The sequence below is a fragment of the Arvicanthis niloticus genome, chromosome 10 (genome assembly GCF_011762505.2).
Source record: "Arvicanthis niloticus isolate mArvNil1 chromosome 10, mArvNil1.pat.X, whole genome shotgun sequence".
Taxonomy (NCBI): domain Eukaryota; kingdom Metazoa; phylum Chordata; class Mammalia; order Rodentia; family Muridae; genus Arvicanthis; species Arvicanthis niloticus.
In genome coordinates, this window is record NC_047667.1 from 44,285,361 (window position 1) to 44,313,273 (window position 27,913).

General features: G+C 35.5%; 1 protein-coding gene, 1 long non-coding RNA gene and 1 pseudogene across 5 annotated transcripts in view; 1 reads left to right on the forward strand and 2 right to left on the reverse strand.

Moving 5' to 3' along the window:
* LOC143443704 (uncharacterized) overlaps nucleotides 1-11,910 on the forward strand; it is a 102,687-nt gene extending 90,777 nt beyond the window's left edge. Inside the window, exon 7 of the long non-coding RNA XR_013112892.1 lies at nucleotides 11,449-11,910. This is a non-coding gene — a long non-coding RNA (uncharacterized LOC143443704). The remainder of the gene's footprint in view (nucleotides 1-11,448) is intronic.
* The window catches only part of Rasal2 (RAS protein activator like 2), a 247,682-nt gene that overhangs the window by 155,708 nt on the left and 64,061 nt on the right, over nucleotides 1-27,913 (reverse strand). The window lies entirely within an intron of this gene.
* On the reverse strand, nucleotides 12,151-13,133 carry LOC117716381 (mortality factor 4-like protein 1; annotated as a pseudogene).

Here is a 27,913-nt window from a genome sequence, read left to right on the forward strand (position 1 = left end):
GATCAAGGTTACACTGGAGCCCTGGCAAGACCTACGTCTCCATCATAGATGATTTGATAAGGTACTTCACACATTAGAAAGAAGTAAGAGTAATTCCGCAACACAGAGAAGTGGTCAGTAAATGTTAGGAATCATGTTACTGTTGGTTGGAGCACCAAAGTCAAGAGCTCATGCCAAGATTTTAGAGGAAGCCTAACTACCTGAAAAGGAGTCTCTGCAGTATCACTTTTCAACATGACTCCTGGTCAAGACACTTTGGACGCTCAGTTTTCTCAACTTTAAAATGAGAACAACTTAGTTTTAACCTCTTGGAGATACATAAGAATTGATGACAAATATCAAACATTACAAATAGTCCCTGGTATTTTGTAAGTCTTCAGACAGAAAGAGTGAGCAACTAATCTTTTTACTTTATACATCTAATAAAATGAATTTGTTTGCTATTCCTACCCAAAAATATTAATGCTAAAAAGCAGAGCAAAACATGTATGTAAGGAAAACACAGTTTTAAACTGAATATTTGTCAGGATTCTACAATGAATATAAACACTTTTTTTGGTTTTGTTTTTGTTTGTTAAAATAATCTGTGGAGGAAATATTGCACAGGGTTGCTTTACCAAAAGAAAACTATTCTGATTCCATCAAATAGACCTTGGTATACTACTGCACCAAAACCCTGTGCATCATTCTGAATGCAAATTTCACAAGGGAAGAAAAAGCAGCTTAATAACATACTAACTCCTCTCAGATCCGAGGAAGAAAAGATGATTTAAAAAGGAGAGCAATCTTTATAACGGTGCTGTTTTAAACTCATCAATGGCTTCCAAATTTCCCAGCCTTATAAGCCTCTAAGCACAACACAGATGACAGCTATACTTGGAAAGAGTAATTAATCCTAAATAAATTTCAGTTGGTTAAAAAAAGTTATGTTTCTCAAATGTAATAACAAGAACATACAGCACTGAGAAATATGGGGACACTATTATTTAAGTTGAATCCAAACTCAAAAGAAAGATTTTTTTACTCCTTAAGATGAAAGCCAAAAGACAGACAGACACACACACAGACAGACAGACAGACAGACACACAGACAGACACACACAGAGAGAGAGAGAGAGAGAGAGAGAGAGAGAGAGAGACAGAGACAGAGAGAGACAGAGAGACAGAGACAGAGAATTCCTCTATATATCCAAATACAGGAGATATTGATTATGTGTATCAATAAGTTGTACAAAAGCACCATTGGTATAAAAAGCAGTTTCCAGGGATACAAACTTCATGGAATAGCCTATAGTTACACAATGCCCAAGAGCAGAAATTATAACCAACACAAGAAACCTGTCCACTTTCTCTCTTAGGCAATTTCTATCAAAGAAAGGACAGGGATTTTGCAACCAATAATTCATTCAAATAATATAATAACGTCCCTCAAGCATTCAATTATTCACATTTATATTTTCAATATGACTAGAAAAGATTAAGAACTACATGAAACATCACTGTATGTTTTAATGTAAAGCACACAAACACTTAAATTAATCCTTACATCTAATTCCTCTGTGTTATGCAGAAACATAAAGAGTAATTTCCTAGTTATACGCCATTCCTGGAAAATTTTTCACTGCCTACTAATAGACTTGAATTCATTTACAAAATTAATGTTTATTCTAGCTAGAGTAATTATTGAAAACACAAAAGTATAGGATGAGCATCATGTTATTAACTACATGATCGTTAAAAGTCTAACAAGCCTACAAGTTCTTAAAGTCTCTTGCTAAGAGGTATTCTAGAAGAGTTTAGAGATGGCTCAGTGGTGTTTTTGCAAAGGATCTGGGTTCAGCACCCAAATAGTAGAACATGGCCATTGCTAACTCTAGTTCCAGGGAACTCAATGCCCTTTTCTGACCTCCACGGTACCAAGTATGCTGTGGTACATATGCATACATTCAGGCAAACCATTCATACACATGAAATAAACAGGTCTTTTAAAATGTCAAAAGAGAGAAAAAAAGTTACTGGAGCACACCTGTAATTCCAGTACTCAAAAAAGGGACCGTAAGTTCACAGGCAGCCAAGGCTACAGATCAGTTCCAAAAACTAAAAGGAAAAGAGGAACAGAAAAAAAAGTAAAATTAAGAAAGAAAGAAAAAAAGAAGAGGGAAAGATGGTTATGTACAGCAATGTAGCATATAAGCCAAGCTCTTCTGGAACTAAATATATCCACATCAAATCTGTTTCTGGAGTATGTTTTTCATTAATTCCATGTCACTGAAATTCTGGACACTCCTATTTTAGGTGGTAAATATTTTAAGTGCATATTTCTCAAAAAGGCAAATTGGAAACATAAAAGAAAACAGAGCCACAGATACGGAATATAAAGAATCCATGCAATAATTTCCAAAAGGCTGTTGGACAATGACTAACCATGAGATCTGAGCTATGTGAATTGAATGTTCTACATTTTCTGGTTTGTTTCCTTAAAATGCTTCAGTTTCATACAATGCCAAGCTTTTAGGACAATGAAAGGAGGGTGTCTAAGTAGCAGCATTAAACAAAAGAAACATTTTAAATAACCAATAATGAGGAGGACTGCTTTGTATATATAAAGGACTATTTATAGGATCTTGAAAGGGTAAGAAAAATGATAAAATTGTCTTTTTAATTTTGAACTTTAGAAAACCATGTTCTAAAAAGCCAGGTTCTTTAGAGCCTCCATAACTAACAAATATATCCCCTTAGTGTCAACTCCCCTGTACCAATTAAATTTGGTGATAAAAATAAATAATAAATTGTTTAAGCCAAAGAAAGTTTAAAAGACAATTCTCAGCATCAGTCACCATGATCAGAACCAGATCGTGGGTTCTGTGACATCTAACTCACTGTCAAGCTGAACTCTGCCAGCTACGTATCTTTATCAAGCCAAATAAATGTTTTATTTGCAAATACATTTCCACATTCCACAGATCACAGCCTGTTAAACTGTCAGCTGCTACTCCACATAGGGGTCACAAAAAGGTAGCAAGAGTAAAAGGTTTCTGAATGTGCAATGACCAAAAACTAATTCAAAATTCAAATGTGTAATCAACACATCCTGGCACCATTCGCAAGTGTTGCAACCATGACTTCACCACACCATTGGTTCTGAACACACAGAATACAGTTTACACTAAGCATGTAGTCCATGCCATACACTGCCTGAAAAACTCGTATCATATATAAACAAAACATATCTATCTTATTGGAAACAAGTTTGCTTTCATCTTTAACAAATGGTAAAATTATACATATACCAAAGAGTTGTTTTAAAATAAATTTATAATTTATTATTAAAGGCTTTATTTGTATATATACTTTTATAAGTCTATATACTCAGGGCTTGAGTTAAAAAACATTGTGAGTGGAAAAGTTTAAGAAGACCTATAAAACTACAAGCATGAGAAATACTTAGAAACACTTTATCATAATGCAAACTTAATTTTATCAATGTCTGTACTGGGTAAAAGTAACTGAAGTGGAAGTACTTAACTTTTTGAAAAGTGTATCACTTCATAAATTTTCAAACTGTTTTCTGTTGTATTACTAACTTTGAAAAGTTAAGTTTGAAGCAGCATATAAGTTACTCAAGAGTTCTGTGATTTCAGTTTGTACTCTATCTGAGGGAACAAATGGAAGATGAGTAAAAACATTGATAAGACTGATGTAAGAGCAAATGACAAAAGCTACCTCTCATGAAGAACACAGTTAGAGGGAAACAATTGGACATGAGGTCTAGAGGCTAAAAGTATTCTTTAGTCCTGTAGATCTATAGGAGATGCTGGAAGGCTAGCTCAGTGGGAGAGTCTTGCCTAACATGTGAGACCTTTGGTTCAAGTCCTAGCATTACCTACATGATAACAGCACACGTGCACAGGCACAAAACACACACACATCACTCACACACAAAATACAGACAAACATGCTCACATTCACACAACACATATGTATACACACACATACATACACACAAATGCTTACAACCATCTGTAACTGCACACGTGTGGCTTCTATGGGCACCAGACACATATGTAGTATGTAAACATATTCAGGGAAAATACCCATATACACAAATAGTAATGTAAAAAATAACACTAAAGTACAAGTAATTGATTACTAGTTGTATAAGTCCCAAACTAAGCAACTACCTGATCAAAGGTTCATATATGTAGAGTCATATAACATATATTGGCCAAACATTCCTTAAGAAAAGTATATATTCGCCAGGCAGTGGTGGCACACGCCTTTAGTCCCAGCACTTGGGAGGCAGAGGCAGGCGGATTTCTGAGTTCGAGGACAGCCTGGTCTACAGAGTGAGTTCCAGGACAGCCAGGGCTACACAGAGAAACCCTGTCTCAAAAAACCAAAAACCAAAAAACAAAACAAAACAAAACAAAAAAGGTACATATTCAAACTTAAATTCCCTGGTGCAAAGGAGGAAGCTACCTGTTGTTGACAAACTGTAAGCAACAAAGAATTTATTTAGCTACTATAGATATGAAAAACAATCTTAAGTGTGCCAGTAAGCGCTTTAGTGCTACTGTAAGTGCATTTGCTACTATAAGTGTGTTGCCTTTGTGCTAGACATTACAGTCCACTGTAATTGATATGTAATCAAATAATACCAATACAATATGATATGCATAAAAGAATACGCAACATGAGTAAACAAGAGAGAAGAATGAATAATTTTAACAGCTACAGGGGTTAGGAGGTGAGAAAAAGGTAGTGTACATTATTGGTGAAAAAGGACAAGATGAACACTTGGCTAGAAAGTTCTTGTTTCTAGTGACACATTAGGAAATTAGATCTAAATTACAGTAGATGCCTTTTTATATGATGGTTGGTTGGAGTACTGTAAAAGTCATACTTATGTTATACTTTCACACCAAAAAATTTGAATTTTAATATTACAATATAAGCTCATTTGACAATATTTTTTATAAAAAGCTATCTTCAAAATGAATCTGCAAAGTGAGAGTTCTATCCAGGATCTCTGCATAAGCCATTAATAATCCATGTCCACTTAATTTTATCTAGTAAAAACTTTATCTGTTTAAATAATTTGAAGACAGAGTCCTTCTAGGTAGCTGCCCCACCTAGCACAAGTCTTCCTCCTTGCCCTTGAATCTTCTATAACAGTTTTCCTATATCAAAACTATTATTTACAAACAATCTAATAATTGAACTTTTCCTCAATTTCAAAATTTAGCTAAATGTAAACAAGCTTTTGTGTTCTAATATCAACAATTTGTGAGACATTACGAATTTCGGTAATTACAATAACAAGAACAAATTGCCAGGTTAGGGAATTAGCGTAACTGATTTGGGTTGGGTTTTCAACACTGATATATGATCAGTGCACACAAGCATCAGTTAAAAGGACTCACAAAAGAACTAGAAAAATCTGGGAAATCAATCACTTCTGTGAACCTGACAAGTTTTTTTAAATAAAATATTCCAGATGTTTTATGAAGCTACTTATTTAGGATATATGTAGAATATGATATAAGGAAACAATGCAAAATCATTTTCCTTGTAAGTTAGCTTCAATATTTGTCTTTGGACTACTCAAAGGGATGGGAGAGAAAAGTGTATGTGCTCAAGATACACAATATACCTGTGAAGGTAATCAAGACACACTATATACATGGTAAAACTGCCAAAGAATTTCTTTACAATGTATAATTATACAAATCTGTCATCTAATTTTAAGTGCTGTAGCAAAATTAATAGTTTAACCTAACATGAACTCAAAATCAATATCCCTTAATCACAGAAAGTTGAAGGAAGGGGTTCTAAAAGTCATAAAAGCTAGCTAGCATCATGCTGTTTTTTCACTGAAATCTAAACAGCAACTTCCCTAATGAGTCCATTTTGTAAAGCATAATATAAATCTCTGTCTATCATAATTTAGTCTTTCACTATCATTATTACAATTCTAATTGGTGACTAGTCTTATTTTGTTAGTCTGACACAATTTCACTAATAATGAGTAAAACTCATAATCGAATTTCTCCAACTATTAACACAAGACGAAAAAAATAAAATGTATGCATAAGATAAAAATGCTAGGTGTGCATGTGTGTGTATGTTTGTGTGTGCACAGAATATATGTGAATGCAGTTGTATCTTTCTCTAAAGCTCTGCACCTTAGTATCTGAGATAGAATCTCACTAAACCTGGAACTTGTCACTCTGGCTAGATGGCTAGCTATTGAGCCTAGGAGATCTGTCTGTCTCCACCTCTCCAGCCTGGTAAACCCTTTGATGAGAACAAATCTTGTATCCAAGTAGTGTAAATAAGATGAAAAAAAATTATGAGCAAACTAAAAACATTACAGCCATAGTATACAATGAGCACTTTGTTAGGTTAGAAAAGGTATTAATTTTGTTTGTTTTGGATAATAAAGAACAGTTAACTGAGCTAAAGAAGCAGCCTTCAGAATGGGAGAAAACCTTTGCCAGGTATGAATCTTAGTTTGTATTAATACCTGGAGCATATAACTTCAAAAAAAGTAAAGAAAATAAAACAACCCAACCAAGAAATGGGCTGAGATAAACTGAACAGACTCTAGAGAGGAAAAACAATGTCCAATAAATGGTTTTTAAAGTGGAAAATTAAACCCGAGGCTCCACTTTACCCTTGTCAGAATGGCTATCTTCGAGAAAACAAATGACAAGTGCTGGAGAAGGTGTGGAAGAAAAGGAACATGTAGCCACTCTCAATGGAAGTATAAACTGGTGACACCACTGTGTGTGTCCCTGTGGAGCCTTCTCGAAAAGCCAAATATAGAACTTCAATATGACCAAAGTATACCACTCAGGGGTATCTATCCAATGATTTTCTAATCTTCTACAAAGATATTACTTATTCATGTACTGTTGTTCTACTTACAACAGATCTAGAGGCATCTTCCAAAATTTTCTTTACCATCTTTCAAGAAGTAACCTAATAACAAAATTCTCCAAGTATTAGATGGCAAGATTCAGAGACAAAAAGTAGTTTCCTGAATAATCCAAATGAGGAGCAAAAAAACACTCCTGATTCTTAGTCTTATAAATACCTACAAGATCTCACTTAATCTTTGCCTTTCTGGCCTAGGATTTTGTAAAGTAACAGCAATAGCAGTAATAGCAGTAGTAAAGATGTCACTCACTAATGCTATCCAAGCCTTACAGTGAAGTTAGTACCATTATCACTCTCCTGCTAGACAAAGGAAAGGGAAGCAGAGGGCATCTGGGTAACTAGTCACAGTCACACTATGTGGAAGTAACAAAGGCACTGGAATCCAGGTAGTTACAATCATAATCACTATGTTATAACAGAAGTTGTTAATTGTGGCTGACTTCCTTTTCTGAGATTTCTTTCTTTTTTGAGTGTGTGTGTGTGTGTGTGTGTGCGCGCGCGCACACACACACACGCAAACGCACAAATGCCTGCGCATACCTGTGTGTGTGTGATTATGAATTCTATTTGTGTTCAGGAACCCTCAAAGGCCAAAAAAGGAAATCAGATCCCATTTAAATTACAGTTCAAGGTGGTTGCGCCTCTACCTGGGTGCTAGGTCTCAAACCCAAGACCTCTGCAAGTGCAGTGAGTTCTCTGACCACTGAACCATCACTCCAGTCGCTGTGCCCCCTTTCAATCTTCAAGAAATCTCGATTCAGATTATAAATTGCAGTCACCTTAATAATACATATTTTCTTAGTAATATGTATTTTCTTGTGATTTTTAAAAACATTTTTCTTATGTATAAAGTAAGAACATTTGATTAGGGAGACTTTAAGGTCTGTTCTGGCTAGTTGCTATAACAACTAGACACAAGTTAAGGTCATCTGGGAAGAAAAAATCGTAATTAAGAAAATGCCTCAATAGGATTTTGTTGATTAATAATTTCTTGTGGGCAGTGCCACCCCTGGGCCGGTGGACCTCTATGGTATTAAAAAGGCAAACTGAGTAAGCCAGCCATGGAAAGCAAGCAAATAAGCGCACTCCTCCATGACCTCTTGGGCAGTTCTTGCTTCCAGATTTCTGCCCTACCTGAGATAGGTATACTGAATAGTGAATAGTGGAGATGCCTAGGAGAAAATAACAGGTCTGAGACAGCATCCCACTTCACTGAATAGTGGAGATGCCTAGGAGAAAATAACAGGTCTGAGACAGCATCCCAGCATCTCCTCTTCCTAACAGGAAATAATTGGTAGTCAGGGGCTCTGTTTGAAAGTGGTTTTGGTTTTTCTCTCTTCTTCTTCTTTCTTTCTTCCCTTTTCCCTTTCTCTTTCCTTTTTCCCTTTCCTTCTTTTCCTTTCCCCTCTTTTTCCTTCCCTTTCCCCTTTCCTATTTAACAGGGTTTCTCAGTATAACATCCCTAGTTACCCTGGAACTGGCTTTGTAGACCAGGTGGGCCTCAAACTTACAGAGGTCCACCTGCCTCTGCCTCCCAAGTGTGGATTAAAAGGATGTGCTACCACAGCAGGCTAAAGCAGGGTGATCCTGGGAAGAAAACAAACAAACAAACAAGCAAAAAAAACCAAAAAAACTAGCCAGATTTTTCCCCCATTGGACAAATACTAGCTTATCTTCCAGGGGCACCATATGCTTGTTTTGGTGAAACTGATTCCAGCTTTCAGCAGTTCCAGAAAGAACTAGGTAAAACCAATGGAAACCCAAATATACATGCAAAAGGTAAAAAACACAAAAACAAAAAAACCAGAATTGTCATTAAAACATAGCCTTTGTCAATAGGTTTGGCACTACTTGTATATGAAACTGAAATATACTGACTATATGTGAACATAAAAGATTCACAAGACCCATGGCTTCCTAACAGTCAAAACATCTAAGATCCAGTAGCTTTTGAGAACAAGGTAAGAAAAATCACTACTTAAACAAGAAAAGATAAGAATAATCACGTTAAAATTATCTAAGATGACATTTTTTTAAAAACACCATATATATTTCAAAAAATTTAAGACTGTTTGCATATATTTAACGTTATCTAGAGGATAGAACTCAAGCCTAAACAGATTCCCCCCTCCAAAGCCATCATACAATGCTTTGTATTAATTAGAAATCCTCTTAAATTAAGAAAATAAAGAGCTGAGGATGTAGCTCACTAGGTAGTTTTTGTCTAGAATGTACAAAGTTCTGAGTTTGATCCCAACACCTAATAAAACTAGGTGTAGTGGTGCACACATCCGTAACCTCAGCAACTCAGATGTAAGAGGAGGAGGAGGAGTTCAATCTCATCATTGACTATATAACAAAATGTAGGTCCAACTGGACTCCTGGAGACCCTACCAAGAAAAGAGAGGGTTTGGGGGCTTTGGCTAAGAAACAGGCTATTAAAAAATAACTCTGTGGAAATAAATAAAACTATAGTACACAGTAAGAATAATATATCACTCACTGAAATTCTGTCAGAATAGAAATAACAGAAGACAGTATCAGTAAGCTTAAATTCAAATCAACAGAGCTTATAGAACATAAATAAGAGAGAGACAGACTGGAAAAATTAGTGAAGAGAACAAAGACACACACATGTTGGCACAAAGGTTCAAATGTCATCTCATCAGAATTTTACAAAGTAAGTAAGGCTATATGGGCCCTCAAAGAATCGGAGACAACTTTCTATCTGGGAAGACATAAACCTGGAACCAGTATTCCTTAGAGTGACGGTAGAGAATAAAGAGTAGAATTAACAGATCACAGAGAACTGACCAAAACCTCTGGTATCATCAAAGCAGAAAGTATATTTGTCAGTATAACACATGTTACCTCACACATAATATGACTTTATTACTTTCTTTATAATACATGTATTAGGAAATATATTATAAACCTACAGCAAATGGGTTTCAAAACAGAACAAAAATATGTAATCTTTGTAATTCCTTATTTTGTAACACAGCTGAGAGATCTTTCTGTACAAATAGAAAACACTTCATTCTTTAATAGTCAGCACTTGTCATAATTTTTGCCCAAATACAATACAAACTAAATAAGTAATACTCATCTAGCAAAAACAAACTTTAATTATATAGCCTCAAGAAGGAAGCATGATTAGTACAATCTGAGTAGTCAGGTATTTTTAAAATGTATTCATTTCACTTTATTTATAAACCAATTTCACCCAAATTCTACTTCATGTTTTAGTGTCCTCTAAACTGATTTAATTTTAGGACATATGGCAAAAGAACCTACCTAAGAAGACCTTGGTTTTTTGTTTTTTGTTTTTTTCATGAATAAAAAAGTTCTGAGAAAATGATAGATAGATAGATAGATAGATAGATAGATAGGCAGATAGATAGATTAGATAAATATATAAAGAGCTAGGCAGACAAACAGACAGATATAGGCAAAAGATTAGAAAAGAAACAGAAATGAACAAAGTCTTATAATGATTACCAAAAAGGAAAAAAAAATCCTGTAATAAAATAATTCTTCAAAGAAAAAATACAAGTTTACAATCAAAAAATTTGGGGCAGGAAAATACTCCATGCAAAACTTGGCTATTATTTGTTTAACAATTACTATATAATTGCAATGATATCTAAGTTTTGTTTAAAAGACAAGTTTTATTTTCATATAATCATTTCACATAACACATATAAATATTTATTATTTATCCTGAAATTTTAATAGTTTTGAATTATTTTATACAGTCTTTTTCCAATATCATTTGCTGATAAATAAATGTTCTCTTTAATAACCTAACATCTGAAATAACACTTAATGCTGAAACAAGGCTAAAACTAAGCAAAAATCAACTTATTAATAAGCTTAAATAAAGTCTTAACAAATACAATAGATACTAACTACAGAAATGAGATTTATATGAAATATTAAGTTTCATTAGACAAATAAAATGTATCTAAATTCTATATAGAAAACAAAAAAAAAATTTTAAGGGAATATAGTCTAAGTGAAGGGACTAATAGCAACAGCCAAGGCATATTTATTAGGCAAATAAATTGCAACAAGCTAAAGGAGACTAACAAACCAGCTGCACCATAATTTCCACTATCAAGTGAATCCTACTCTCAGTGGAGACAAGTGTTCATAAAATAGTGTGTTCAGAAAGAAATGCCCTAAAGAAAAGTCAGGACAAAAAACAACTACAAAATGCGGGCATCAAATAGAAACTGTATCAAAGTCAGCTATAGTGACATACTCTTGCAATCTCAGCACTGGGAAAAGAGAGGGGGACAAGAGTTCAACATATCTATGCTAGGGATTAGTTTAGGCCAGCCTGGGCTACCTGAGACCTCTGCCCAACCCTACCTCACCCATACACACAAATAGCTGGATTAAAGAAAAACTAGTTTTAGACTAAGGGATAGCAAAGCATCAAATATTAAGAAATGTTTATTGAAAATGTTGATTTTAAAAGCATATCATTCTTTTTTTAAGAAAAATATTTATTGAAGATCTGAAAGATAACTCCTACAACACTGACTTTTCCATGAAACTGTAGCTACACGATACATTGTGTCTACATGTTAAAGTGTGCACTATACACAAATACAAAAGCCATGGAAAAGGCCAGTATTCATCAACAACTGAGCAAAGGTAAAATACCTAAGGAACAACACAGATGACTGATAAAGAATGGACTACTACTTAAGCACCAATAAAAAAGAGACAACTCCCCAACAAACAAACAAACAAACAAAACACATATAGATGGATGAGTGTTTGGCTATATACAGTGAAGTGAACCTTTGGCATTATGAAACAGAACATTAACATATTATAAAAGTGCACAGTGTCAAAGGAACAGAGTCACCAACAGTCAAAAGCAGCTTTGTCAAGCAGGCAATAAAAACACTATAGATTTTCTCTCTGATGTCCATCATTGGAAGAAACTCTGAAATGAAGAAAGAAAGGGAGGGAGGGAGGGAAGGAGGGAGGGAGGGAAAGAGAGGAAGAAGAAGAAGAAGAAGAAGAAGAAGAAGAAGAAGAAGAAGAAGAAGAAGAAGAAGAAGAAGAAGAAGAAGAAGAAAGAAAGAAAGAAAGAAAGAAAGAAAGAAAGAAAGAAGCAGCTCTTCCTTTTCATTTTCTGCTTAAATCAAACAGAAAATAAACATCAATTCTGTTATACACTAATGGTCTTCAAAGCACATCATTTGTATAAGATCCAAGCATGAATGAGAGAAAGCATGCCTCTCTCATGGCTTTTGGATGGTACTTAGTAGGAGCTAATTCCGAACCACGAGCAATTAACAAAGATGTAGAATTCTTCACCAGGTACTTGAAGAAATTAAATCATAAGGATAGTTCAGTAATAAAACAAGACTTTTCTCATTTAGAACTGTATAGGCCAACATTGCTCTAATTTGCACAAATAATCTCAATAAATGTGGTGCTCCATACACCTGTAGTTTGGGTGCATATGAATTTCAGCATTCTGCTGTCTCAAATTTGCAGATTAGCTGAGTGTCCAGAATTACCTTGAAGTACTCCTTTTTATCCCTGCTATAAGTCCACAGCAAACTCTTCTATTATCTGTGTTCCTTAGAGATATCTTAAAATTTGTGAAACCCTCCAAAATGGAATTCACATTCTCCTTGGAAAGAAGACTAAATAGATTCCTTTTGTCTAGTGATCAAGTTTTAGTAATCCATAAGCCATGGTTTCAGGTCTTCGGTAATCTATTTAACTCTGCTCATGAATGTTTCTTCATTCTCAACTACAGGATTTTCTTCCTAGGAGTCCTAGGTGTCTTCCTGGTACTGTCACCATCTCCATCTCTGGATGTTTTCTGCTTATTCTTTTTTGTTTCACATCAACATTTTTCTGTTGCAGACCAGATGTCTTCTTTCCTGGAGCAGCCCCTCTTATGTTGCCTTCTGCCTATTGTTTCTGATTGGCCTTTTGAAGTTCTCACTGTTTCTGCAAATTGGTAGCCATGTATTTCAGTACTTTGTATTTCTGGATCCCTGAATTTTCATTTCAACCACTGTAATAGATGAAGTATTTCATTTGTCCTTTATGGCAATCTCTACACATTCTGCTTCATAAAGCAGAGGCCCATGGAAGCACAGCACTCACTCATCCTTCTGGAAGTTAGGTTTCAGGTCCTTCTTGGGTGCCATTTAAGGCTGCCTTGTCGCTCTCCTACTGCCCCTACTCTATATCACACCCCAGCAAGTTATTGTTTTACTTTTAATCAGCTAGGAAACCAACTTTGTTAGTTTATTAATAACACCTTTTCAAACAACAACTTTAGAATCACTACCACTGACATAATTTTATGTACTTTGAGCAACTTGTTATACATTATTCTGTCAGTTGTATAAAGTCCTCGCTAACATTTAGCGTATCTATAGCACTTGAAGCACTGCAGTACTATGGACTAGGCATAGACTATATCTTTCTTCTTTAAAAAGCCTGGATCTGGGAATAAAACCCACAAATGCTGACATCAACTCCTATGTTCTAACCACCAAATACCATTTTTCTCCAAAACAACAAACCACATACATGGCATTCAAAACACCCTTTATTTTTTACCACCATTATGATTATATTTCATACTAAGTTATAATTGAATTGGTGTTCTCTAAGTTTCATATTCTTTTGATACTCTGGTAACAACATCTAAAAACACAAATAGATCATAGGATTTCTATTTTGTAAACCAGCTTTTTAGGATATTGCAATGTGAGTTTTGCACGAGAATGACAGAAAAAAAAATGCATGTGGTTTCTGACTAAAGCTCAGCCACTAAGAACCTGTGTACTTGTATAGTTTCATAATATACTTAGAGTCATTACTCAAATCTTCTCTTTGCTTCTACACATACACACACACACACACACACACACACACATACACACACACACACACACATATACACACACACACACACACTGGTGTGAGCATGAGAAACCAACTAAAAATTGCCTCAGGAAAATAACAATATGACTATCATCTTTGAAATGTACATAATTCTCCTTATTCTTTGTAATCAAACTACAGAAGATAATACTGAATAAAAAGGTATCTGTATTTTCAGTACAGATATAGAAAATTGCTAATTATTAAAAAATTTTGATTAAGACTAAATGTATTCTATAAGAAGACATATTGTGGGGCTAAAGAGATGGTTACACGCACTTATTCCTCTTCCCAAGGACTAGGGTTCAATTCTCAATACCCACATGGTAGCTTACAACTATTCACAACTCCAGTTCCAAGGACTCAACACCATCTTCTGGCCTCCATTGGTATCAGGTATTTATGTGGTGCACATACATATATGTGTATACATACATATGTGTAGCCAAAACATTCATTAAGCACATAAATTCAAAATCTTTAAAAAAAAAAAAAAACTTTTTAAGAAGGTGAATTGTGTAATATGTGAGCTGTATCTCAATAAGACTATAAAATAAGAAACATGCATGTACAAATACAAATTGAATATGTGGACATAAAACAGAAATAAAAAATACCGAGACTATTAGAGCCTTAGATAAATCAAACTGACTTAAGATCTCAAAACAGCAAAGTATTATTTATGAGACAAACATACTATGTGCAAAATATGAGGGGAAATCAAATCCTCAAGGAATATAAAAACTTATATTATGTAGAGATAAAATTTAGTTTGTAAATGACTATAACAGCATACCTCCTAACAGTAACAAAGTAGAAACAAGCCAAACACCTATTAAATGCTGAATGTTAACATAAAACACCCTATAAATCTATAGAATATTATTCATTCATAAAAAGAAATGAAATACTGGAAGGTTCTACAACATGATTAACCATGAAAGCATCATGCTACATGACATTCATGAGTACAGAAAGTGGGACAGCGGTTACTAGGGCTAGGAGGGAGAAGAACAGGGAAATAGTGCTTAAATAGTTGTAGTTCAGGCAGAGGATGGTGATGCTTGCTCAAAGTAAATGCCATTGGACCATATGCTTAAAATAGCCCCATTTTTATGTATATATTGCCACAATTTTTAAAAAAGCATTAAGAAGGTGAATTGTGTGTGTGCATGCACACACACACACACACACACACCATACACACCTCTTTAGCCACTCTCTCTTCGTCTATGCTAAGGAGCAGTCAGTACTAATAAAATTTAGTACTTCCACTGCTGCTGCCTAAAGTCTACAGTCTCAGTTTTTACCACCTGTTAACACCTATTAGCTTGGTCTACCTCACAGCAACACTGAGCTAGACACCACTGTCCCCATTCTAAGCACCACAGACAACATGGAGGATCAGGAAAGTGAGTAGCTGAGAACCAGAAAGGCAAAGAAAGGGTTCCTGCACTTTACCAATTGTGACACCTTCCCCAGCCAAGCCGAGAGTCGGTTTATAGAGCAGTTTTAGCCTCACAGCAAAACTGAGGGGAAGGCACAGAGACTTCTCAAATGTTCTTCCATAAATAAGGCTATTTAATAAAAATAATCATGTATGATTTATGAGTAGAATGTTTATAAAAGTAAGACTAGTGAAGATGTCAGCTCAATGGGTATATTCGAAGTCTGTAATCATAAAGACTCTATGGCTCTGCTACAGACTCTGGTTAGCATGGAATGAGTCACCAGAATACTAGTCTTGATGCATTCACTACCCATACACTACATTCCCAGCCTGAGAAATTTCACTTCTTCCTGGGACTTCCGTGTCCACAAGCTGATGACTCCAAATGGGTATCCTCACACAGAAAGCAACATTGGCTCTTGAACTCTAGTCCCTTTAATTATGAACACCCATTAGACATATGCTCCAAGGTAAAGGCACTCAAACATGTCCACAAGCAAGAGGCGGTGAGACCTGAGAGAAACTACCTGCTAATCATCTAGCATCAAAACGTGACTGAAACATTTAACTTTTACTTCCTTGATTTGAAAGTGAGAATAACAGTGAGCATACCTATAGAGTACCCATACAAACCCTGCTAAACTCGTGCTCACTCCCTTGTGCAATGAACTTCCCTCTTTATCCTGATCTTAAAGGCATTCATATTTTCCTGCTATAAACTCACTGTTTTCATTTTGCTCCTTAAATTCTGTCAGTCTACCTCAGAGATACTTTTCACTTCCACCTCTTACCTCATTTATCAGGCATTGTTTTACATTTAGGCTTTATCACATCTTACTTAAACCTCAGTACAACATAATCTTCTCTAACATTAGCCCACCATTTACACTAACATAAAATTATGTCCTCAAAACACTAACAAAACCAGGATGCATTTTATCCTTTAAACCCTTGTTATCACTGAATCCCAAAAGCCTGGGCTTGTTATCATCAAAGGACCCTTTAAACACCAACTCTCCACTTCCTTCCCACCTACATCTACCTGTATCCACCCACCTTTTGCTTTTTTACTTCTGAACTAACTTCTCCAGAGGGACTTCAATCTTTCAAATTGTTCTCTCTGCTAGAATAATCTCTACCCCTTGTTACCCTGGTAGCCTCTTACTACTTCAAATCAATTTAAGTCAAATCTTACTGGGGATTGTTACTTGCTTGGTAGTCCTAATTCTTTACTGATCTTGTGTGATAAACTAGAGCAGTGGTTCTCAGCCTTCCTAACACTGCTCCCTTCAATAGTCCCTCGTGTTGTGGTGACCCCCAATCATAACATCATTTTCACTGCTACTTTAAAACTTTAGTTTTGTTACTATTATGAATCGTTATGTAAATATCTGTTTTCCGATGGTCTTAGGTGACCTGTGAAAGGGTCATGTGACCCACAAGGGAGTTGTGACCCACAGTCCTAGAATGCATCTGATGCACAACCATAGTCCTAGAATGCATTTGATGAGTTATATTAATTTGTGTCATCCCCAGTATTTAATGAGAAAGGAAAAACAGAAGGATCCAATAAGAATGAAGGGAACCAGCTACATTAAATTAGTGGCTAACCTAAAATTCTATTAGTCAGGGTTTCACATAAGATACACCTCAAATTTTAACCAGTAAAATTATACTACCAATCATAGCATTCAAAAGAAAAAATTTCTAGTATTTTAAAATTTTTTAACATCACTGAAAAGCCATAAACTCTGAAAACCAAGAAAATACAATTACTCATCTTTATAAGGCTGAGAAGCAAAGGAATTATTTAAGTTTCAACTTCCACTGAACAAACCACTTCATAGCTGGAGTGCAGTTCAGTGGTATGCTGCCTGCCACACATGTATGAAAATAGAACATGATACATAACAAATCATTAAAAAAATAATTTGGAGGGGTTGAATAGAATTTGGTTGATGAATAATTAAGGGAAGTTGCTGGAAATCCCACAGGTTTTCAGTAAATATCCTGGAATTAAAAGAAAATAGAATCTCTTATTTTGGCAACTGAATACAAGAAAATTCTAAAGCTGAGAGGCAGGTATATTTTGTGTTATCATACCCTGAACAACAACTAAGAGGAATGAATTCTACTCAAAGCTAGAGAGTAAGACTAATAGGCAATATTATCACAGAGCATAGAAAAGCTATGGTGTCAACCAGTGGTCTTAGGGTAATTAAAGATAACAATGCAGCCTGACACAAAAAACCGTTAAGTTTACTTATCAGATTCTCTCTCTCTCTCTCTCTCTCTCTCTCTCTCTCTCTCTCTCTCTCTCTCTCTCTTTTACAGGACTGAGTAATGTTAGTATGAGAGATTTAGGATGATGTCACAGTGTCAAAACGTTGAACATACCCAGTAGAATAACTAACCGATACTTACCTGAGGGTTTGACAATCAAACTCCAACTCAAATTTACAGAAAATAAACAAAGGAGAGTAAGAGTTTGCTTGGAAGGACAAATAAAAACCAAATAATTCTTATAGATATGCACTAGCTATTTTAAGTAAAAGAAAAACTGTGGTAGGAACATGGTATTTATGCCTGGTGTGTGTGTGAGTCTCAAAAAAAGTTATGTCGCTTGGGATGGATGTCACTTCCCCACAAGAACCACAGACAAGGGGAAAAAAAAAACCCAGTCATGAGAAACCTCTTAAGAAGTTGGTCAGAGGGCTGGAGAGATGGCTCAGCTGTTAAAGGTTAGGCTCACAACCAAAAATATAAGAAGTTGGTCAGAGTGGTCCAAATGACTCCCAAACAATATAGGCTACTGCTGTTGTCCTTGGTTGTCTCTCAAGAGATTGAATGTAAATCCCAAGATACTGCAAACTTTGGACACAGAACTCAAGATTATTCACGCTAAATCTAACCTGAAAGCCTTTTTGCTGTGGTACATAGTAACAGAAAGGACTATGTGAGCTGCCAAGGGAGGAAGCAATTAACAGTCCTACCCAGCTGTATGTGATACCTATGAACTACCACAATGACCACCACAGCAACATACCTGTAAAGGTGCAATAGTGCCACTCACATGTTGATGGTAACCAACAGCTGTCTAAGGTCCACTCAATATGGGAGAAATCTTGCCTAGTATTAGAAACCTACCCAACTACCTATAGCTACTGGGGTCATGGATCTTAGAAGAAAATCTGCTACCTTCACTTTCCTACCATATTTCTAAAAAGTCATATTGAATAGGGCCCATTACAGAATACGTGCTCAATGAATTTTCATTAAGTGATTCTTATGTTGTTTTAACTTTTGAACATATGTATTAAAGAAAACTTTAAAAGGAAAAAAATGAGGGGAAATATAATGTTAGGTAAGTGGTCTCGTTTACTATTGACAGAAATCCTGAAAGACAGCAGCAGAGCTTCGGATACGGCTCACTGTACAAAGCTCTCCCACACATAGGGACCTATCAAATTCCCAGAACATACAGAAAACAGAACATAGTACTAAGTGCACCTAGATGCCAAGGCTCCTACAGCGAGATGAATGTCAAAGATAAAAGAATTCCCAGGTGCTTACAGGCCACTGGGAAGCCTGGCTTACATGGTGGTAGTACAGACAAGGAAGGGCAGGATGGGACAAAAGATATCCTGTGTCAAACATGGTAGGAGATGAAGACTCACACCAAAGGCTGCCTCTGATTTTCACATACCACACAGGAATGTACACATGCATACACAGGGAGATGAAAATAATAGTGTTTTATTATCATCTCATATTTTACTTAAGAAGAAACAGCTCACAAAGGTTATAGAAATCCTTTGTCATATTACTAGACAACATGGGTAAAATCTGAAATCATTTGTATAATCCCAAAGTATATTTCCTTTCACTCACACTATGCTGTGTTAACAACAAAACACTTTAAAAGAAAGGTTATGTCCAAATTTGGTAAAGTCATCAGGGACAGTTGTCCTATGAGTAGTACAAATATATACATTTCTTTAAAAACAAACAAAAATTCAACTATCATTATGACATAAGACATGACTTATTGGCGTCTGCCTGCAGAGGGCGTGGGTGCCTCTGCGCGCGCTCTCTCTCTCTCTCTGTGCATGTTCGAATCCCGCTCGCTCCTGCCCGCCTCCTCCTGCGTCATAAGACAAGACATATAAGACATGACTTATATCCCATGAAGAAAAACCTGAAATAAGTAAAGCAACAGTAAGCAAGATTTTCATTAGTAAAAACTATAAGATATTTTATTATTTTATATTATCACCCACCCATTAATTGTACAATCTGAAAAAAATATATATATATTCCACAATGGGAGGGTTGAACAGAACACAGCTGGCTCAGGCTGTAGATCAACAATTGATAAATGGGACCTCATGAGACTGAAAAGCTTCTGTAAGGCAAAGGGCACTGTCATTTGTCATTAAGACAAAATGGCAACCTACAGATTGGGACAGGATCTTCACCAACCTTATATCCAACAGAGGACTAATATCCAAAATTTATAAAGAATTCAAGAAATTGAACCAACAATTAAACACCAACAATCCAAACAACTCAAAAAATGGAGTAAGAAGCTAAACAGAGAATTCTGAACAGAGGAATCTCAAATGGTTGAGAAGCACAGAAAGAAATGTTCAATGTCCTTAGTCATCAGGGAAACAAACAAAAAAAAAATCAAAGCAACCCTGAGATTCCATCTTACACCCATCAGAATGGCTAAGATCAAAAATTCAAGTGACAGCACATGCTGGTGAGAATATGGAGCAAGGAGAACATTCCTCCATTGCTGGTGGGAATGCAAATTTGTTCAACTACTTAGGATATCAATTTAGCAATTTCTCATAAAACTGATAGTAGTCCTACCTCTAGACCCAGCTATACCACTCCTAAGAATATACCCAAAAGATGTTCCACTATACCATAGGGACACTTGCTCAGCTATGTTCATAGCAACTTTATCTGTAATAGACAGAAGCTGGAAACAACCTAGATGTCCCTCAGCTGAAGAATAGACAAAAACAATTGTATAGATAGTACATCTACACAATAAAATACTATTCAGTTATTAGAAACAAAGTCATCATGAACTTTGCAGACAAATGGATGGAACTTGAGAATATCAGCCCGAGTGAGGTAAACCAAAGCCAGTAAGCCATGTATGATATGTACTCACTTATAAGTCTAGTAGACATTAGCCATAAAGTACAGGACAACCATGCTATAATTCATATAACCAAAGAAAAGGGGGGAAAAGAAAGTCCCAAGGAAAGATGTGCAAATCTCACTTAGAAGGGAAAACTAAACAGTCATCGGAGGTGGATGGAGAGAGGAAACTGGGTAGGGGAAGAGGAGGGTAGGGATGACAATCAGGAATGGAAAGGGTTAATGGCTAAGAGAGGGCTGGGGGTAGCCGGGTGGTGGTGGCACACGCCTTTAATCCCAGCACTTGGGAGGCAGAGGCAGGCGGATTTCTGAGTTCGAGGCTAGCCTGGTCTACAGAGTGAGTTCCAGGACAGCCAGGGCTACACAGAGAAACCCTGTCTCGAAAAACCAAAAAAAAAAAAAAGAGGGCTGGGGGTGAGAATGGAAATTGGACTTGGGGCAGGGGGTGACTAGCTGGAGGCCTAAGATGGGAGATGATATACGTCTACAGGAGTGACCCTAGCTTGGATTCCTACCAGAGTGGGATATAGAGACTGAAGTGGTCACCTCCTGTAGCTAGGAAGGACTTCTATAGGAAGAAAGGGGACATCAATTAACCCATAAAACTTTCAACCCAAAATTTGCCTTGCCTACAAAATGTACAGGGATAAAGATAGCACAAAGACTGAGGGAACAGCCAATCAATGACTGACAAACTTGAGACCTATCCCATGTAAGAGAGCCAACCCCTGACACTATTAATGGTATTCTGCTATGCTTGCAGACAGGAACCTATCTGTCTTCTGAAAGGTTTCATCCAGCAGCAGATGGAGTCAGATGCAGAGCCCACTCTTGTGGAAGAGTGGGGGATAGAAATGAGCAAGTCAGAGGGGTCAATGACACAAAAAGACCTACAAAGTCAACTAACCTGGGCCTATGGGAGCTCACAGAGCCTGGGCGTCCTGCCAGAGAGCATGCAGGATCTGGACCTAGATCCCCTATACATTTGTAGCAAATGTACAGCTTGGTCTTCATATGAGTGCCCTAGCACCTGGAGCAGGAACTGTCTTAGTCTCTGTTCCCTTCCAGTAGATCCCCTTCCGCCTACCTAGACTGCCTGATTGGTCCTCAGTGGGAGAGGATGTACCTAGACCTGCTGGGACTATATACCCCAAGGTGGGGTAGTACCCAAGGGGGGACTCTATTCCTCTGAGGAGAAGGGGAGGGAACAATAGAGGGAGGAATTTGTAAGTGTGGGACCAGGAAGAGAGGAGGGAAAAGGTGTGTGATAGGGATGTAAAGTGAATTAAAAAAAAATAATAATAAAAGTAAGTCACAACAGTCTAGGTTTCCATTAAATCATTAATGTATATAAAGTTGGGGCATAATTTTACAGCATATATTGTAAATAATCAAAAACACCTTGGTATAATTGTTAAAAACTTAAAGTAAACTGAAAAGTCCCATGTATGTATGTATGTGTCTTAATTATAGCTCTTTCATCAAATGTATACATTAACTGTTAAGATGTAGCAATTTTCTAAATTTATTTAAAATTACTTTACTTTGACATTCCAGTATTTAGGTCATCTGTGGTCACCTGGCAACCACACAGACCTATTAGGACCCAAGGGGATTAAGTATACTAATTCATCAAAATTATAGTGGAATGTTTATAGAAGTATCAAGAAATATTTCCCTCTTGGTAATTATCTACTTGCCAAGGGTAAGAAGAAAAAATATATACACACACACACACATACACACACATACACACATACACACGATACTTCATTAAAACTTGCAAAGCAAGGGAGTATTTAAAGAAGATAAGATTTAGAATATTAAATTTTGAGTTCTTAGGCACTTAGAAGAGCACATTTTCACAAATATGCAACATCTTTGAATTCTTCAATTTTATTTTAAAAGAAATTAAATCAAGTTTGAATAATAAAATTCTTCAACAATACTATGTTAGAGTTTAAACCTTTGTTGAAATGGCCAGTCTACTAATGAGTAATTACCTAAAAGCTTATAAGATAAGAGATTATCAGAAAAGTGATTTCAACTGAATAAAAATATAATGAAGATTCTAAGACTTACTTTCTTTAATTAAAAAAAAAAAAAAAAAAAAAAGGAAGAGGTGGTCTGAAGTTACACCTTACTTGACTCATAAGGTACAGTCAACCATACCCAAATCAATCAGATGATATAATTCAGAATTGGTTTGTATTTAGCAATACTATAATCAAAACTATATCAATAAGAGATATAGTTTTTAATTTAGAAATTCCTAAATGTTTTTAATATAAAAAATATTTATCAGATTCTGATAAATCAAACACACATTTGTGTTTTGTCATCTGAACAAAAATACTGAAGATCTGTATCTTCCATATTCAAATCAGAATTTTATGATACAGTTAAATCAAAACTCCAATGGTCTAACTAACAGCTATAAGGGTTAAACTATCCACAGAGATCTCCTTAATAATATTTATTGATTTAAAAATATTTAGGAAAAAATAAAAATGTTTTTAATTCTCAACTGTTCTGAGAAAATTATCTGATTCTAAACTATATTTTACATGAAGAAAATGGTCTGTGGGAATAATAGAATATTTCTCAAATATTCTATAGGTCTCAAAATATAATTAAAAAACTGGTATCATAAAATATTTCCTAACCAAACCCAACCATTTCTATTCTATAATCATCTGTTGAAGAGTGTTTTTGGAAGCTGTGACTGTCCCTTATAAAATGTGTTATTTAAATAAATTCCTCTTATAACAAGTAAATTAAAAATGGTTTAGCTTCATCTAAAAATCAAAATTTCAATAGTAATTAAGTATGTGGTCATCCTTCCCACTACCCTTATTCACCATAATATACCTTCTTCTCCTGGCTTACTGGTTGATTCTCCTTTTAGACTCAGCATCCTGGAGAAGCCACTGGAAAAAGTAGAGAAAATGCCACAGATGAAATGTCCCTGCTGTCCAGACTCCACTGACTCCAGTGAATTCGGCCATGATCTCATAAACCTGACACTACAACGGGGTTCTGGTTCTGAAACAGACCTGGTAAATGGAGCCCGAAGTGACTGGGTGTTGTTGACCAGGTTCAACTTCTCTGTTAATGTCCCAAGGATCTCCTTAGCAGACAAAGAGGCATTATTCCCAATTGTCTCTGGCAGGACCTTTGGCTGGGGTTCATCCAGGTCTCCATTATTACTTTGCAGTCTCTCCATTCTGCTCCCTTTCTTCCTAGAGCCAGGCTGCTTCTGCCACCTATAAGCTTCCAGTGGCTTTTCCCGATTGAGAACAGCATATTCATTTTTCTTCCTCTTGCTTTTGACTGAACCACACCATGGATAAATCTTTAAAGTTGTTCCTATCTCTGAATTTGCATAAGCAGGTTCTGACAAAGATCTCTGATAGCTTGGAAGACAAGGTGAGGTTTGTTTCTTAAAGATGTTTGTCTTCCAGGACTCCATTTTTCAACCCTTCTGGACTAAGTTTCTTCTACTCTGTAGTCTTTACCATTGAACCACACTTGTCTGTACAGTCCAAAACATTTGCCTGTTTAAGCAGCTTTTGTGTGGCTTTGAACCACAGCAGATGTTGCTGCTTAAGAGCTGGTGTCATATTATTACCCCATTTTCCCAGATCTTCAAAACTCCAGTGGCACCTAAAAAATCTCTTGCCTGAAACAAATTTTCTTCAGAGTAGAAAGAAAAAGTTTCCCAAAGAATCTTTGTTCTTTTTAGTATAATGTTCATCCTATATCAGAGAATGATTTTTTAAAGTAAGAAGTGAAAAGTGCCCCCCAAAAAACCTACCAAACCACAAGTACCTTTATGAACCAATAGCAATTAGTATACTGTGCAAATGACAATAAATTGTAGAATGAGTACTTAAGTTGACACAGGGTCAAGACAGACAGACAAACAGACAGACATTTGCTAACAGTCTGTGTTTAGAGGAGCTATTCCTTAGCATAGTTTTAAAATCTGTATTTCAGAAATTAAATTTAAAGCAAATCGAGGCTATTTTTGCTATACTCTCTTACAACGTTAATACATACTGTCTTCTACCTAACAGGTCAAACCACAGCTTCAAGCTGGCACTGTGGTCGGGGTGCATGTGCCTGTGTGTGTATGTGCCAAAATTTCAGGCCATTTTAAATGTAAATATATTACAAAGTATTAAAAATACATAAATAATGGTAGGAGAGGGGCAGAAACTGAGGACATTTGGTAAAAAGCACTGTAGAGAAAGAAAAAAATGAACCCAGTTGCCTTACATATTTTGCGTAAATATCCTGTTGATCCAGCACTAAAAAGAAACTCTTGAGGCAAGTTCTGTGGCAACAGGAAACATAGAACAGACATACTTAAATAATTTGTAGAAAGGAAAAATTTGCTATGCAAATCTAATTGGAATAAGTTGGCTGGAAAAACACTATCACTTAACCGAAGTTACTCCTTTCTTCTTTCTCTTTCTTACAGTTTTCTAAAAAGAGCTGACTATTTAACATTTTGTTAAAGCAACTACCTTATACTGAACCAAGATCATGACTGCCAAAATTTTGGCTAGTTGTAATTTTTTTCAACAGTCTGCCCATAAACCCCTGAAAGTAAGGGTTTCAAATGGAAAGCCTGGCAGACATTAGACCACCAACAAAAGAGATATAGCAGAGCAATCAGTCTTTGTAAACTACATGAAAAAAAGATTTCATCTGGAAAATTTAAAAACTACCCATTTATCTATAAAACACATACAGTGAAAAAACAGTTCTCATACTATTTCTACTAATAGAATTAATTACTCCTTAATAATTATGAGTTCGTACATTTAACAACTTTTGCTCAACAGAAGGCCCCACTGTAAAATTGATAAGCAACACCAAAATGGCAGAAAACATTCACAATATAAACATCCTAAACTGTTTTATTCTTCCTCAAACATAATAAAAAGAAAAACTAACTATTTTAAAAGTAAATAAAAACCCTTCACTAAGAAAACTTATCTAGGCAAGATGAAATATTCCTGAAATTCCAGCACTTGAGAAACCAAATGAGAAAGATGTGAGTTCGGGAATACCATGAGCTAAACAGTGAACTTAGGTCTCAATTTTTAAAATAATGACCAATAAACATATCAAAAATTTCTTAATCTTATTAGTAGTTAAAGAAATGCAAATCAAAGGCACAGTAAGAAGGTTCAGGATGTAGAACTGTCAAAATTGGTATCAGAAACACATGCAATAGAGTTAAGTTCAACATGCACTTACAGTATAATTAAGCAATTCTGCTATAGATATTTTTTAAAAGAACCTTTAAAATACATTTGCTTATACCTGAATTTCCATAGTCATAGCAGCTTTATTTATAATAGCTATAAAATTCAAAGTGCAAATGTGTACAGCAATAAAATAGAAAAATTATAGTATTTTCATACAATGGAATACTGTTCGGCTTGAAAAAGTGACAGCTAATTTATAAAATGTGGATGAATCTTACAAATACTATTCCAACAAAGGAACACACACACACAAAACCTCACACTACAAAATTTTCAGTTAGGTATAATTAGAAATCTGATTTTTAAAAAATGTACAAAGCAAAAAAACAGGGAGGGGAGGAGACAGAAAGGAAGGCAAAGAGGGAAGTAAGGAGGAGAAGCAGTTCCAGTAAAGAAGCCAGTGTTAACCCATAAAGACTCATCTAACCATTAACTTACGATTTCAATATTATAGTTGTTAAAAAGTAAGCAATACTGAACTCTAGTCAGTGGGTGTGTTTATCCAGTATCAGAGATTAGCAATTCCAAAACCATACTCCCTGTGTCCAAGGACTGTGGTAAGTTTTATTTCCATTGAAAAATAATAGATGAATGGGCAAATGAAAGAGTGAACAAGTAACTGAATCTCACTAATGGAACAAACTGGCACTATGTGCTGCCTGAGATAATTAACTGTGAAGGATGTAATATACAAAATGTAAAGCAAAAGACATTGACAACACCAAAATTGAAAAACATACTTAGGGGTGGGCTACAAGTGTACTCTGTGGCAGAATGCTTGTCTAGCTTATAAAAGGCCTTGGGTTTGATTTCTTAGAGTCTTCTTAAAAAATTGAAAAGAAAAACAGTAACAAATTCATTTTAGAAAAATAATTCCTTGCTTCAAAACCTCAAGATAAGGATACACAAAAACTATGGAACTAGGTTCTTACTAAAGCAGACTGAAAATGGATGATTAAAAGCAATGCATAATCTGTATTTCATCCTGGATGTAGAAAAATAGCTATGAAAAACAACTTTGGGAAAACAGACAAAGTTTAATACACATTATAGACCAGTTATTATTATCAATGTTAAAAACTTCTCATTTTAGGGTGAGCGAGATGGTTCAATGATTAAGTGTACTGGCTGCTCTTCCAAAGGATCTGGGTTCAGTTCCCAGTACCAATACGGTAGTTTACAACTGTTTCTTATTCCAGTTCCAGGGAATCCAACTGATGCACAAATATACATGTAGGCAAAACTCAATACAAATAAAAAAATTTAAGCACAGCATGATTTTGTTAAAGACGGTCAACAGTATGTCAACATACTAGAATAATATGCATCAAAAGAAAAAAACATGTGATTTAGGCTACAATTTCAATTTCTTATGAAATTTTATAATATATTTTTCTGACTTGAAAAGTATAAAATCTTAATAAACATATACTTAAAAACTAGTCACAGTTAACCTGCTGGTTGTGGTGCATGCCTTTAAGCCCAGCAGGTGGATCAATGAGTTTGGGGCTAGCCCAGTCCACAGAGTTCCACATAACCTGAGACACAGAAACCCTGCCTCAAGAACAAAAGCAAAAATCTATTCACAGAAAAAGTAAAAACTTTAACTAACCTACAGAATCAGAATTTGGGAGTGAAGATGTGAACAAGTCATCATAGAACAATCTTAATCAAGCTTTATAACAATCCAACAAGGACAGAAAAAAAGAAATTGCTGTCTAAAGTTAATTAATAGCAAAAACACAAAACATATCCTAATTTTCATTTTAGGAAGGTAGAACATGCATAATTAGCTTTAAAAAACCGATCTACAAGTACAGTTGAGAAATTCTGACTTAAACAACATACCTATAAAATTTAAATCTTAACTATTCTAGAATTATTTGGTTTCAAGTCTATAATTTTTTATACTTTAAAATAGAATGTCTCATGATATCTTTAGAGATTTATTTCAACTAAAGGAAAGAGATGAAAAAGCAGAATGGAAGCTGCCCAGTTTACAAACAGTCTGGCACTACTTCCTATCTGATAACATACTTTTGTAACAGAAATTCTATTCTTCTTAGCCCACAAACTGTTGTGTTAAAATAAAATATATAAGCTTTGCTAAATTAACAATATGATT